At 42.7% G+C, this 12,849-nt stretch overlaps 1 protein-coding gene across 8 annotated transcripts in view; it reads right to left on the bottom strand.

Annotated features, from left to right (window-relative positions):
* Nucleotides 1–12,849, bottom strand: part of nrcama (neuronal cell adhesion molecule a) — a 60,746-nt gene that overhangs the window by 26,027 nt on the left and 21,870 nt on the right. For all 8 annotated transcript variants that reach the window (XM_034075054.2, XM_034075055.2, XM_034075059.2 and 5 more), the window contains exon 2: nt 11,646–11,696. The gene's annotated coding sequence lies outside the window, so the exon portion shown is untranslated. The remainder of the gene's footprint in view (nt 1–11,645; nt 11,697–12,849) is intronic.

The raw sequence follows: 12,849 nt of genomic DNA, 5'->3' as shown, positions 1-12,849 counted from the left end.
GTGTGTGTGTGTGTGTGTGTGTGTGTGTGTGTGTGTGTGTGGTGTGTGTGTGTGTGTGTTGTGTGTGTGTGTGTGTGTGTGTGTGTGTGTGTGTGTGTGTGTGTGTGTGTGTGTGTGTGTGTGTGTGTGTGTGTGTGTGTGTGTGTGTGTGTGTGTGTGTGTGTGTGTGTGTGTGTGTGTGTGTGTGTGTGTGTGTGTGTGTGTGTGTGTGTGTGTGTGTGTGTGTGTGTGTTTGTTTTCCCCTTTTATGTGCTATGTCTTGCAGTAAGTGTGCCTTTGTCACATGTGCATTAGCCGGCATTAATTTATTAGCAAATTGGTGATATATCACTGCACCAATGGCATCAAGATACTGCTATGCATTTAATATGTTTGATGAATGTCTCGGTCTTCTAGACAATAGGGTACATTAATAAATGGTTGGAGGTCGTTTATTAACATTGCACGAGCTGGTTGGAATCTACCAAGTAGTTTTGAGGCTTCGAAAGCTATGCTCATAACGATGACATTCAAATTCTAAATCAACATTTTTGCATATCAATTATTTCTGTTCAAGCCTAGTATTTCTACAGTAAAAAATAAGCCTTATTATGCAATTATAAGTCTAGGCACTGGATTGAAAAGCGTCTTTTTTTGTATTGCCTGAAGCAAACCACAAAGGTTGCTGACGTCATAGGGAAGGTTGTTAGGTTATGATGTGAAAAAAGCGGAGCCATTTTCCTGTAACTCCAACACAACACATGAGAACACTTACAGTAGCTACGGTAAAAATGTCAGATTCATTTCAAAGAGAAAATAATCCTAAAGAATAGAATTGGGAGGGATGATGAAAGCCTCTTTAATGGTCACACATGCAGAGCACACAGCACACACAGTGAAATGTGTTCTCTGCTGTTAACCCATCCTAGCACCAGGAGTCTCGTACTAGGAGCAGTGGGCAGCTATTGCACAGCGCCCGGGGAGCAATGGGAGTGAGGGGGGAAGGGGGGTGTCCGGTGCCTTGCTCAAGGGCACCACGGCAGGGCAGGAGGTGAACTGGGACCTCTCCAAGTAGAAGTCCACACTACATATTTAGGTCTGGTCGGGGACTTGATACATACAAAAAAGATATATTTTTACCTATGTTTTAATCTGCCGAAATATTCTGTTTCAATCCATATACAGTATGTTGGCACATATTTCAACGTAGATGTCCAACAGCAACATCGATTAGATGTATATAACTATAACAAAAGAAAGAAAATCGCCAATTTTTGGAGGTTGATGACGTTGCAAAAATAAGACAGCAGACATTTAGGCTTCATTAAAAAAAAACTCAACAGAAGCTTTGAATGCAGAGATAGGTCACTGAGTGCAAGGCCTGGCTGAATCACAGTAGCCAGAGAGAGACAGTAACTCCTGGAGGTGGAGCAGTGTGCTGCTGTCAGGTAAATGCTCAGTCCATCCTGAAGTCTCCATTATTCATGACGAGCACATGCATCCATGCACGTTTATTATTACATTACATTGCATTTAGCTGATGCTTTTATCCAAAGCGACTTACAATAAGTGCGTTCGACCGACAAAATACAAACTTGAAGAAAACAGAATCATAAAAGTACATCAGGCTTCATAGAACAAAAACATTTCAAGTGCTACTCAACTGGCTTTAGGTAAGCCAGTCCTTTATTAGTATATAAGTGCTTTATTAATAGTTATACCGCTCGAAGTGGAGTCGGATGAGATGAGTTTTCAGTCTGCGCCGGAAGGTGTGCAAGTTATCTGCTGTCCTGATGTCAATGGGGAGCTCATTCCACCATTTTGGAGCCAGGATAGCAAACCCACGTGTTTTTGCTGATGGGAACTTGGGTCCCCTTCGCAGCGAGTGTACAGCGAGCCGTTTGGTTGATGCAGAGCGGAGTGCACGTGCTGGGGTGTACGGTTTAACCATGTCCTGGATGTAGGAAGGGCCAGATCCATTCGCAGCATGGTACGCAAATACCATTGTCTTGAAGTGGATTCTAGCAGTTACCGGAAGCCAGTGGAGGGAGCGGAGGAGCGGCGTGGTGTGGGAACATTTAGGAAGGTTGAAGACCAGACGAGCCGCTGCATTCTGGATGAGCTGCAGGTCGGATGGCACATGCAGGTAGACCAGCCAGGAGGGAGTTGCAGTAGTCTAGGCGTGAGGTGACGAGAGCCTGGACCAGAAGCTGCGTCGCTTTCTGGATCAGCTGGGGACGTATCCTCCTGATGTTGTAAAGCGTGTATCTGCAGCAACGGGTTGTAGCAGCGATGTTTGCAGTGAAGGACAGGTTGTTATCTAGGATCACACCCAGATTCCTTGCAGTCTGAGTCGGGGAAACAACAGAGGTGCCGATGTTGATTGTTAGGTCAAGAGTGGGACAATCTTTTCCCGGAAGGAAAAGCAGTTCAGTCTTGTCAAGGTTGAGCTTGAGGTGATGAGCAGACATCCACTGAGAGATGTCAGCTAGACAAGCAGAGATGCGTGCGACGACCTGGGTCTCTGAGCGGGGAAAGGACAGAATTCATTGGGTGTCGTCAGCGTAGCAGTGGTATGAAAAACCATGCGGGCTAATGACAGATCCGAGCGAGTTTGTGTACAAGGAGAAGAGGAGGGGACCAAGAACAGAGCCCTGAGGGACCCCTGTAGTTAATTTACAAGGGTCCGACTCCGACCCTCTCCAAGTAACCCTGTAGGTGCGGTCTTTGAGGTATGGGGTGAGGAGGGAAAGTGCAGAGCCTGAAACTGCAAGTTCTTGAAGAGTGTGAAGGAGGATCTGATGATTCACCGTGTCGAATGCAGCAGACAGGTCCAACAGGATGATGACAGAGGAGAGGGAGGCTGCTTTAGCCGTGTGCAGTTCCTCAGTGACAGCAAGGAGGGCAGTTTCTGTGGAGTGACCTGCCTTGAAACCAGACTGGTGCGGATCCAGAAGGTTGTTCTGATGGAGATAACAGGAGAGTTGTTTAAAGACAACGCGTTCAAGTGTTTTAGACAGGAACGGGAGGAGAGAGACAGGCCTGTAGTTTATAACATCAGACGGGTTGAGAGTGGGTTTCTTTAGGAGAGGGTTTATTCTTGCCTCCTTGAGACTGTTTGGAAAGTAACCAGAATTATAAACCCACAAACACAGTCAGAACACGGTGGGCTCGGAGTCTTTATTTAAAGGTAAAACTATAGGAGTGCAGTCACTGTGACGTCTCCACTCTGCTGGAGAGGAATGTAGCGTGTCTGATGACATAGGGAGATTATAATGAACACACACACAGGAAGTAGTGTGTCAGACTCTATCTAGTTGAGGTAGGCAGAGTGTGAGCTAATACATCCCCGGGACACTGCTAATTACGCGGACACGTCCTATTGGATATCGCTCTCACTAGTTAATCGAGAGGGAAGTCCACACAGAGAGAGAGAGCAACACAATGTTGTGTGCTGAATGTGTTAAATGCAGGCCAGCCATGCTAAATCTACTAATCTCATTGTGGAAAAAAGGCAATTTGATATCATGCAAATGTAATAGCCCATCTTCAGATTAATTACACTAATTGCTCCATGCTGCTGCAGCAGAAATGACCTCCCCCACAGCAGCGCATTAAACTATGCTGGACCTCTGGCCATATTCTCCCTGATAGCCCATTCACATTCATAGGACTTTTTGTCTAAAAGGTAATGGGTGACAAAAAGAGAAGGGGTGATGGCCGATGGAAATTGAGGAATGGAATGAACATAAGGGTAAAAATGAAGAGGACATTTAAGAAAATGCTGTAGCCTTAGGGAAGAGTTTGATAGGAGGCATGTACAAAATGAATGGCTGCATTAGTTGCTTTCCTGGTCTCCATTTGAAGGAGTGTCCGACCAATAACTACAATTATTTGAGAAATGAATTGTAGTCATATGTTTTGGGTCAAAAACTATTTATAGACGGCTAAGCAGTGTGGTTAAAATCATTGATTAGTCAATACAAAAACAACAACCTAGAAACAAGATATTTTGAGGAATACACCTATTCCCATTGTAGCAGAGAGCAGCGACCATTTTTTAGGTTAGGTTTAGGTTTTTGTATATATTTAACAATAAATATATCATTAATTTGTTCAATTTGGTTGTATGATTATTTGTAGCCTTTGTATCCCACTCAGCTAATAGCTTGCTTTATCGTTGTCTCTTTGTTTTTTTCACTTCCTGTCTTCCTTCCTCTACATCACCCTTTCATTTTGTTTTATCCCATCACTCCTTAAAGTGAAAACATACAACTCCTCTCTCTAGTGTTTCCGTCTTCCAAGACTTGCAACAAAGAACATTTGATTTTGTCAAAAGAAATGTATTCCACATTTTCTTATTTTAATCAATCGCCCACCATCATTTGCTTCTGGGGATAGTTGCTGCAACGACCCTACAATTGTACTCTTTGGTAGTTAGGAATAGTTACTGACTGTTATCGCAGAAAAAAAGGTGCAATTCTCTCGAATTGTTGACGCACTGATTTTGTGCCGTAAATCAAGCCTCAACTTAACCAGGGACATTTTACCCCATGGAACAGCTGGACCACCAACACAAAAAAAACTTACTTAATTATTATGACAGATTGCATTTTGATAGGTAAGGAAGGTGTTGGTTGGATTGGATGTGTAAAACTGACATTGTAATGGGTGATAATGGCAGTCACCACTATCTGCCCACAAACAGTCAAACTCTTATCCTTACACAATCTCCCAAATCAACATTAACATTGAGAGTTTGCAATGATACCCTTAGAGTCTTCATTAAAGGATGACTCAAAATGACCCACTACCATACAGAAAGCTATTAAACTGCACCACACGGCCATTATATAAGCACTTATGAAAATGTAATTCAGTGTTAAGGTACTCAGCAGCCATACCTCTGAATTAATCTACGCATTTCACCATATATTGACTTATATGTTCTAACCTCAATCTATAACCTCATTTGCTTTGTGCATGTGCATGTGTACTGAAGATTTTAATGGACTATTGAAACTAAATGGCTGTATTTAAGGACTATATCTTGTTAAACATTATCTGGCAGTAGCTCACTGTAGCTACCAGACATAATGGACTTATGTGGACTTATGTTAATACATGTATCTGTTCATTTTGAATGGTTTCTATCTCATGTGCACAGCTGCTTTAAACGTTCAAAAAAGTGCGTTGTGTCAACAGTAGCCATAACAAGTGTTTCAAGTCTTTACGCTAACCTAAGCTAACATGCTGCTGGCGGTAGCTACATAGTTAGCATAAAGGTATGAGAGTGGTATTAATCTCCTCATCTATCTTTCGGCAACAATATGGTTAAGCATTTATTCCAGAATGTCAGATTGTTTCTTAGAGTAACCTTTTATAACATATTAAACCAGCATATCTCATAAACCATGTTGTGTTCAGTGTCTTAAAATAAGATATTCCACATTTATTTGCTTTTAAGGACATTTCTAATAAATAAAAGTGGCCCTGTTAGAAATTAAAATCAATGTTGATATGGCGTAATTTGAATTAAATACACTGTATTTAATTTAAATCTATTTTATTCTAAAAACCGAAGGTTCACACATGACTTCTGGTTTTTCGCTAGTACATTTCGTGATTTCCGGTTAGCATTAGCATGTGGCGAAATGCTACGTTTTCAAAACCGTGAATTGAAGGTGAAATGACGTGATGTTGTACCCTAAACACACTGGGTTTAACACTCATTTATTGACGCTGAAATCATGTTTATTAGGGAATGTTTAAATAACCACAGACACCAGAATGATGTAATTTAGCAACAGAAAAAGGCAGGAATTGCATTGGACCCGCCCCCCGACGAGGCCGGCCAATAGGAGAAGACCTCAGATGACAACAGAAAGAGCAAGCCAATAATCTACCTCTTCTTCTCCCTGACCTCGGCTGACCGGACACATGGGGAGAGAGCCTCCGCTTGCAATTTCATTTGTACACCACCGCATCTTTTGTGTAATTAAATGCTGTTAACTTTTATAGGTTTCCCTTGACTCTTTTCAGTGTGTCCTGCTCTCAGGGTTCAATAATTACTTACAGCCCCTATATCTTGAATAGAGATGAGATAGGACTTTGAATATATTGCATGCTCAAAATATAACCAGAGGCAACAATCCTCAACAACATAGTATGACGTGAAGCCTGCTGACACAAACGCAACATTCTTCCTGCCTCTCAGTTTGCAAACCCTGAAGCTAGGAGCTAAGTTGGTCACTACGCAGCCTTCAGTCAAACGGAGAGACACTGAGGCATGGCAGCCCGACTGAACAGATGAGGGGGGAGGCAAAGGGAGGCAGGGAGCAAATTATAAAACACAGTCATCTGCAGTCACATCAGATGAAGTCAAAAGACTCTATTTAGTTTCCAGGCTGCGATTTCACTCCTTTGGGTAGATAAATGAGCACATGCATCATAACACACTACCCACACTACACTTAACTAAATGGAATTCATCAAGTGTGAGTGTCTCCAGGATCCAGGTAACTAAATAAGGAGCTGTGAGTCCCCACAAACAGAAGGAGGGAAAGCCTGAATGTGAAGCCACTGTAACTGCCACTTCACCAGTGATATTTGAGAGTGCCGACGTCTACACTTTCAAAAATAACACCCTTGTAATTGTACTCGTAGTTGATTCAAAGGGAGCTAAACGCCCTTAAACTAAACAGATGGTGGGAAAGGAAAAGCAGACAGAGACGTCCTATTCTAAAAAACACAAACAATACAGACCATTGCTTTTTACACCGAACAACGCCTCTGTGCAGCTAACGCCTGAGGTGACAACTAACCACACTTTTTTCCAAACCAATCCTGCTTTCACGTGTTAAAAATATGTCCTTCTGTATGTCCGGCAGGGAATATTTCATTTTCTAGTGTAGATAGCATAATGGTTCCTTTAATACACATAGAGAGTATAAAACAAAAAACAGCTCTCAGTCCTTGTTACCGTTTCTGTCAATTTGATCACTTTATTAGCCGATTACACCGTCTCTTCTTCCCCTTCTACTTCTTACTGCCTTCTTCCTTGACAAACCCCCATCAAGCAACCGAACAAAATCTCATTTGTGCTACAGACAATAGGTGGATAATGTTACATGTTTTCTTCTCTTTGAAAGTAAGGAGAGACATTATATGAGGGATGGGAATAAAGCGCTCACACTAAAGCTAAAGTGAGGCTTTGCACTCTGTTATGAAAGGTATATTTTCACTTAAAAAACACTTGACACTCAAAAAACCCAGAGGTGAGGTGTGGAGTAAAAAAAGACAAAAACTTCCAGTGAGGATCAGGTTATACTTGCCTTACTGGTTTATTTCCATGGAAATGTTCTAAGGGGCGGGACATTTCTAAGCGGTTGACCAATCACAACAGAGCCGGCCAGCTAACCAATCAGAGCAGACTGGGCTCTGGTGTCAGACAGAGGGTGAAAAGAGGTGCTGCAGCAGAGGCAGTATGAGACAAAACAGAAATATGAACCTGAAAACGAGCTGAATAGGTTGTCTTTAAGAGAGCGTCAGGATATGACTGCTGATTTGAGGAAGCTACACTGGAAGTTATTGTAAGAAGAGCCTTCATTACACTAACACCACTTCCTTGGGGTGAAAGGACAGAACCGACAGCCTCTTTGTCTCCATAAGCCCCCAAACCGGATCACACACAGCCACCAAAATCAAAACAAACTATCAACACACACACACACACACATAGATACACAGAGGGCTTTCCCTTTTCAAGCATCAGTTTTCTAGCACCATCCGCAGAATCCCCCAGCAGCGCCTGCTATTCTCTGAGGCTTTGTGAAGTGCTGATGGTCAGCATGCCACCGCCCCCTCCCTCCAGCCGCACCTCTACAACCACCCCATGGGGGCTTTTGTCCTTCATGTTGTTTACCACTGTGATAACGCTGAAACGGCAGGGGTGTTCTAGGGCACATCGTGATGCCTTTAGCGATCAAAAAAGGCTGCTATATTTCAAGAGGATATACTTCTTTACCAGAGCACATAGGAATGATAGTAAGGGAAATGCACTCAGACATGGTGGGAAAATACGCATTTGATACTCATGCAATACTGTTTAGAAATATACTTCTACCATCCAGTGTCCAAAAAACAAGATGAGTTCAAGGGAAAGGGGCAGCGTCGTCCGAGTCTTACCTGATTTATCCTGATTAAAATATAGTTCTTATGCCTTTTTTCAAGGACACTGTTGACTGCGCATACGTATCTCAAAGAGAACTTAAAGAACATACCAAGGAGATACGATATAGGACATCTAAATGGTTGTTTTATTGCAATGTAAACACCAATCCAGCATTACTGCTATGCTCCTCCCTGATATTAAAAACGCTATGAAATAATGACAACAATATAAAACAAGGTCATAATGTAAAGAAGGTCACCAATAAAAGGAAGATGGAAAATATCAAATGAGGTCAAGTAAGGTGTTTTTGATAGACAAATAATAATAAGGAATAGCAGCCAACAATCTATCATGTATGAATGTTAACAGCTTTGCTTTTAACAGCTTTGCTTTTAACAGTATAATACTCTGGTGGAAAAAAAAATCATCTCACACCTGTGTCCACCCTCTAAAGTATGATGATGAAATAAATCATTGAAATGACGGTACTCTGGGACTGGAATGGTTTTGAAACGTGATAATTGTTCGAAAACTAAGCACTGGACTGAACCACGCCTAACCCATCTGAAGCCATTACTGACCGCTGCCATTAAAATGTACTTCATCTAACGTCCAATCATAGCACTGGGATATTTTGACGACAGCACATTGCATTTTTCACACAGCGAAATGGCATTTTGCCGGGCGTATGGACCTGTTTGATATCTGGCTGGGTGTTGGGTGTGTGCCCTAATGTGTGTGTGTGCCCATGTGTGTGTGTGTGTGTGTGTGTGTGTGTGTGTGTGTGTGTGTGTGTGTGTGTGTGTGTGTGTGTGTGTGTGTGTGTGTGTGTGTGTGTGTGTGTGTGTGGTGTGTGTGTGTGTGTGTGTGTGTGTGTGTGTGTGTGTGTGTGTGTGTGTGTGTGTGTGTGTGTGTGTGTGTGTGTGTGTGTGTGTGTGTGTGTGTGTGTGTGTGTGTGTGTGTGTGTGTGTGTGTCTGTGTGTGTGTGTGTGTGTGTCTGTGTGTGTGTAGGTGTGTTCACGCCTGTGTTTGTGAGTGCATGTCACGCCTGTCTAAGGTCATCACATCAAAAGCTGAGGGCTCAGCCGGAGCAGAGGGTCATGCTGGCTGTGTGTGTGGGCTTGGTTTTGTGTGTGTGTGTGTGTGTGTGTGTGTGTGTGTGTGTGTGTGTGTGTGTGTGTGTGTGTGTGTGTGTGTGTGTGTGTGTGTGTGTGTGTGTGTGTGTGTGTGTGTGTGTGTGTGTGTATGTGTGTGTGTGTGTAGGGTTAAGGTTGTTTTTGTGTTGTTTTTGTATACAAATACTGTATATGTAAATGAATAACGATAACATGAGCAATACACCACCTTCCTAACATTCCTTACCCAATCCTTAGATATGTTTCAGTTGTTCTAAAATGCAGCCCCTGACACAAAACAACAAAGATCTTTTGTTGCTCCCTATTGGTCATTTATGTCCATACATATTTTATCCAATCATGTATAATCATGACTTCCCTTTCAAATAAATGTACATCCTGATCCTAAATTAGGGCAACAACACATCTGCAAAATCCCTTGTGAGTGAGTGTGTATTAATGACAGGGTTTGATTGCTAAACCCTAGTATGTTGAAGAGAAAACCTCGGCTGCAATAACAAAGAAATCAATCAGAAAACTGCGTATAAAAAGGTAATTGATATTCAGCAGTGACGTATAAACTAATACAAATCTTATAGCTGAAATATTGGAAATTAAGTTGATGAAAGAACCTGGAATCGATAGTATGTCTCATTCTAACACAGTGTCAGTACGACCGTGGAGACATAAATCCAGCCGGGCTTGTAAAACAGCCACGCCTCATTGGTATTCCTGGGTGCCTAGGTAAAAGGTATTGATGAGCGGATAGATGCATGTGGCCTTGGTACGTGACTCCGGGTGGACATGAGTTACAGTGTGTGTGTCTCTACATTAGTATGACTGTTTATGTGTCCTTCAGAGGACGACTGTTTATGGCAGAGCGTCCTATACATCGTTTCCATTTTATGAGGGCCGATGAAGCTCTAAAGAAACATGTGCCGTGGCTTCATCGCGTCCTTCGAAAGGATGCACAGGACACTATGCAGACTGATAATGTTCTGGGGCCTGTTGTTGGGATACACATGTTGTTGCCTTGGGTGCAAGAAAGTGAAGTAAATAGCAATCTGGTGGAAGGTAAAACAGAAGACTGAACAATCGTCTGGTAATCAGGGGCAGTGGAGCAACTATAAGGATGTAATGATAAAAGGGGGTGGGGGTGTTAGATTGAAGTGGATCAGGCTGCAATGTTGATAGGAGACAGAAGTGCATGATGGGATAGGGACGAGGTGAGAGGGGGGAGGGGCCTGATTGACACGGTATGGCAGCGCAACAAGCTGGCATGCCCCTTATATTTTCTCCTCCGCCCATCTGTTCATCAGGATTACTCATATAGAGGAGGAGGGGGCCGACGGAGGGCGAAGACTGGGCGAAGAGAGGGAGATCCATCAACACAACCTGCACTAACTGAACTCAAATCACTTTTCCATGACATATGTTCAGTCAGAAAGTGCTGTGATAATGACTCACTGTTCAAATGATGGATCAGTGCAATACGCCGGAGTGCTCTCACGTGGCTATTCAGGTACTGATAGTAAAGGGAGGTGGACACATTGTAGTGGTGTGTTATATAATACTGCGATAGCTCCCTACTGATGCATATGTTTTATGGGTTGTGCATGAGGCAGCGTGCTTTGTACTACTCGCCTGTTAGGTGAGGAGTTTTTCATTGTCACGCATCAAAATGAGATTTTTGTTGTTCTTTCCTTATACAACATTCACAAAGGCAATATATATTTGGAAAACGGGTGTTCCTTTTTAACAAGCTGATGATAAATCTGAAAAAATGTGCCAATTTCTTACAAGTATAAAACCTAATTTGTGTTGAAAAGCACCTGCGATGTCTCTGTTTGTGTGTGGTGTGTCCGGTATGTGCACGTGAGTGTGTCAGGTGTCAGCAGGTGAGCAGCAGGTTACACAGGGACATGCGGCTTCTATTTTTCCAGTCGTGTTTAAACAAAGTCCTCGTCCAATACATGCTGGGTACTCATATTGAATGTTTGTTTTTCTCAAGTCCTTCATGGCTAAGAGATCTTAATCTGAATGACACTGTCTGATTACATTTAGATGACATAAAGAAATATGAATCCAAGCAAAAGGGCAGTGATCCTCTCAGGCTTCTACTGAACAAAGCCACGTATCACTCGTTCACAAGGCCAGACATGCCATCAGCAAAAGTTGTGGTCGGAAACTAGAACAGGAAGATTTGTGGGTGTTCAAGAGACGCTGATTCACACATAAAAAAACATCACATAGTAGCATCAGTGTGTACACAGCATGGGAGCAGAGAAAAACAGCATCACAAGACCAGGGTTACCAAGAACCGAATAATGGATATAATAGTAAAGCAGGGAGGGTGTTGTAATAGCTATTTGACTTACCCGTGAGGATTTAATCTCAGCCCCAGTCTGTCTTCAGTGGGTGGTTCAAACCTGCAACAATGAGAAGGAGAACATGAGAAACCCTTCTTATTGGACCAATCCGTTGTATAACTGTATACATGAATACCACCATGCACAATATCATCCATAAAAACTGTGCCACAACATTTATTTTGAAGTCCTGCGCAGCTTATATTCATGCTAATGTTTCCTCCCATTACCTAATCAGCACCAGGACATAAAGCAGCACTTAAAATAAAATAAATTGACTCTGTTGGTACAAACATGCTACATTAAAAAACCTCAAAGGGCTCATTTTCAGGTTCATATTTGTATGTGGTGTCTCCATGCTTTAATGTTCAAAAAGCTCCTTATTTTTCTCATACTGCCTGTGCTGCAGCACCTCTTTTCACCCTCTGTCTGAAACCAGAGCCCAGTCTGCTCTGATTGGTTAGCTGGCCGGCTCAGTTGTGATTGGTCAACCGCTTAGAGATGTCCCGCCCCTTAGCCTATCACGTACAATGTTTTGGAGTGCTAACCAACAGAAGCGGGAGGGTTACATAGTGATGTCATATACATGCACAAAACCCTATACAACACACTATACAGGAAAGGGACAACCCCAAAAAGCATAATAGAGCCTATAGAGAACACCGTTGGTTGCGGAAAAATGTAGTAGACAAAACAGAATTGAGCCAAAGGAACATATATCTGAAAGCTAACAGACTTGAATCCATTCCTCAATACACACACAGCGCTTCATGAATACACGGGCACATCCTCCAAGCTCTCCAGGGAATACCCAGTAAATGGCCGTGTGTTGCTGAACACAAGGACCAGCAATCAATAACCAAAATGTCTCGAGTCATTTTTTATTACTTTTACCTCCAGCAGGGGACACACACAAATTACACGGTGCCCCCCACCTCCCTCCAACATGCTTCCCCTTCGTGAGCATGAATGCATTATCATAATATCCAGAGAGACTTTCCATTCATCTCACATTAGCAAAACAAATGTGACAGACGTAGACCAGTGGCCAATTTAGACGCGAGGCCATTAAAACGGGGGTTAGTTCAGTGGAGAAAGACAGGTGGATTATGCGAGTGGTTATAATAAGCCGGGGTCGATCTGTTTGAACTCATTGGGTAATATAAGAGATAAGGAAGTCGTCTTTGAACTCCCACGCGACGACACGGGTGAG

Source organism: Pseudochaenichthys georgianus, chromosome 23 (assembly GCF_902827115.2).
Source record: "Pseudochaenichthys georgianus chromosome 23, fPseGeo1.2, whole genome shotgun sequence".
Lineage (NCBI taxonomy): Eukaryota > Metazoa > Chordata > Actinopteri > Perciformes > Channichthyidae > Pseudochaenichthys > Pseudochaenichthys georgianus.
The sequence above is the reverse complement of the archived record's forward strand: the minus strand, read 5'-3'. Positions and strand labels throughout refer to the sequence as shown.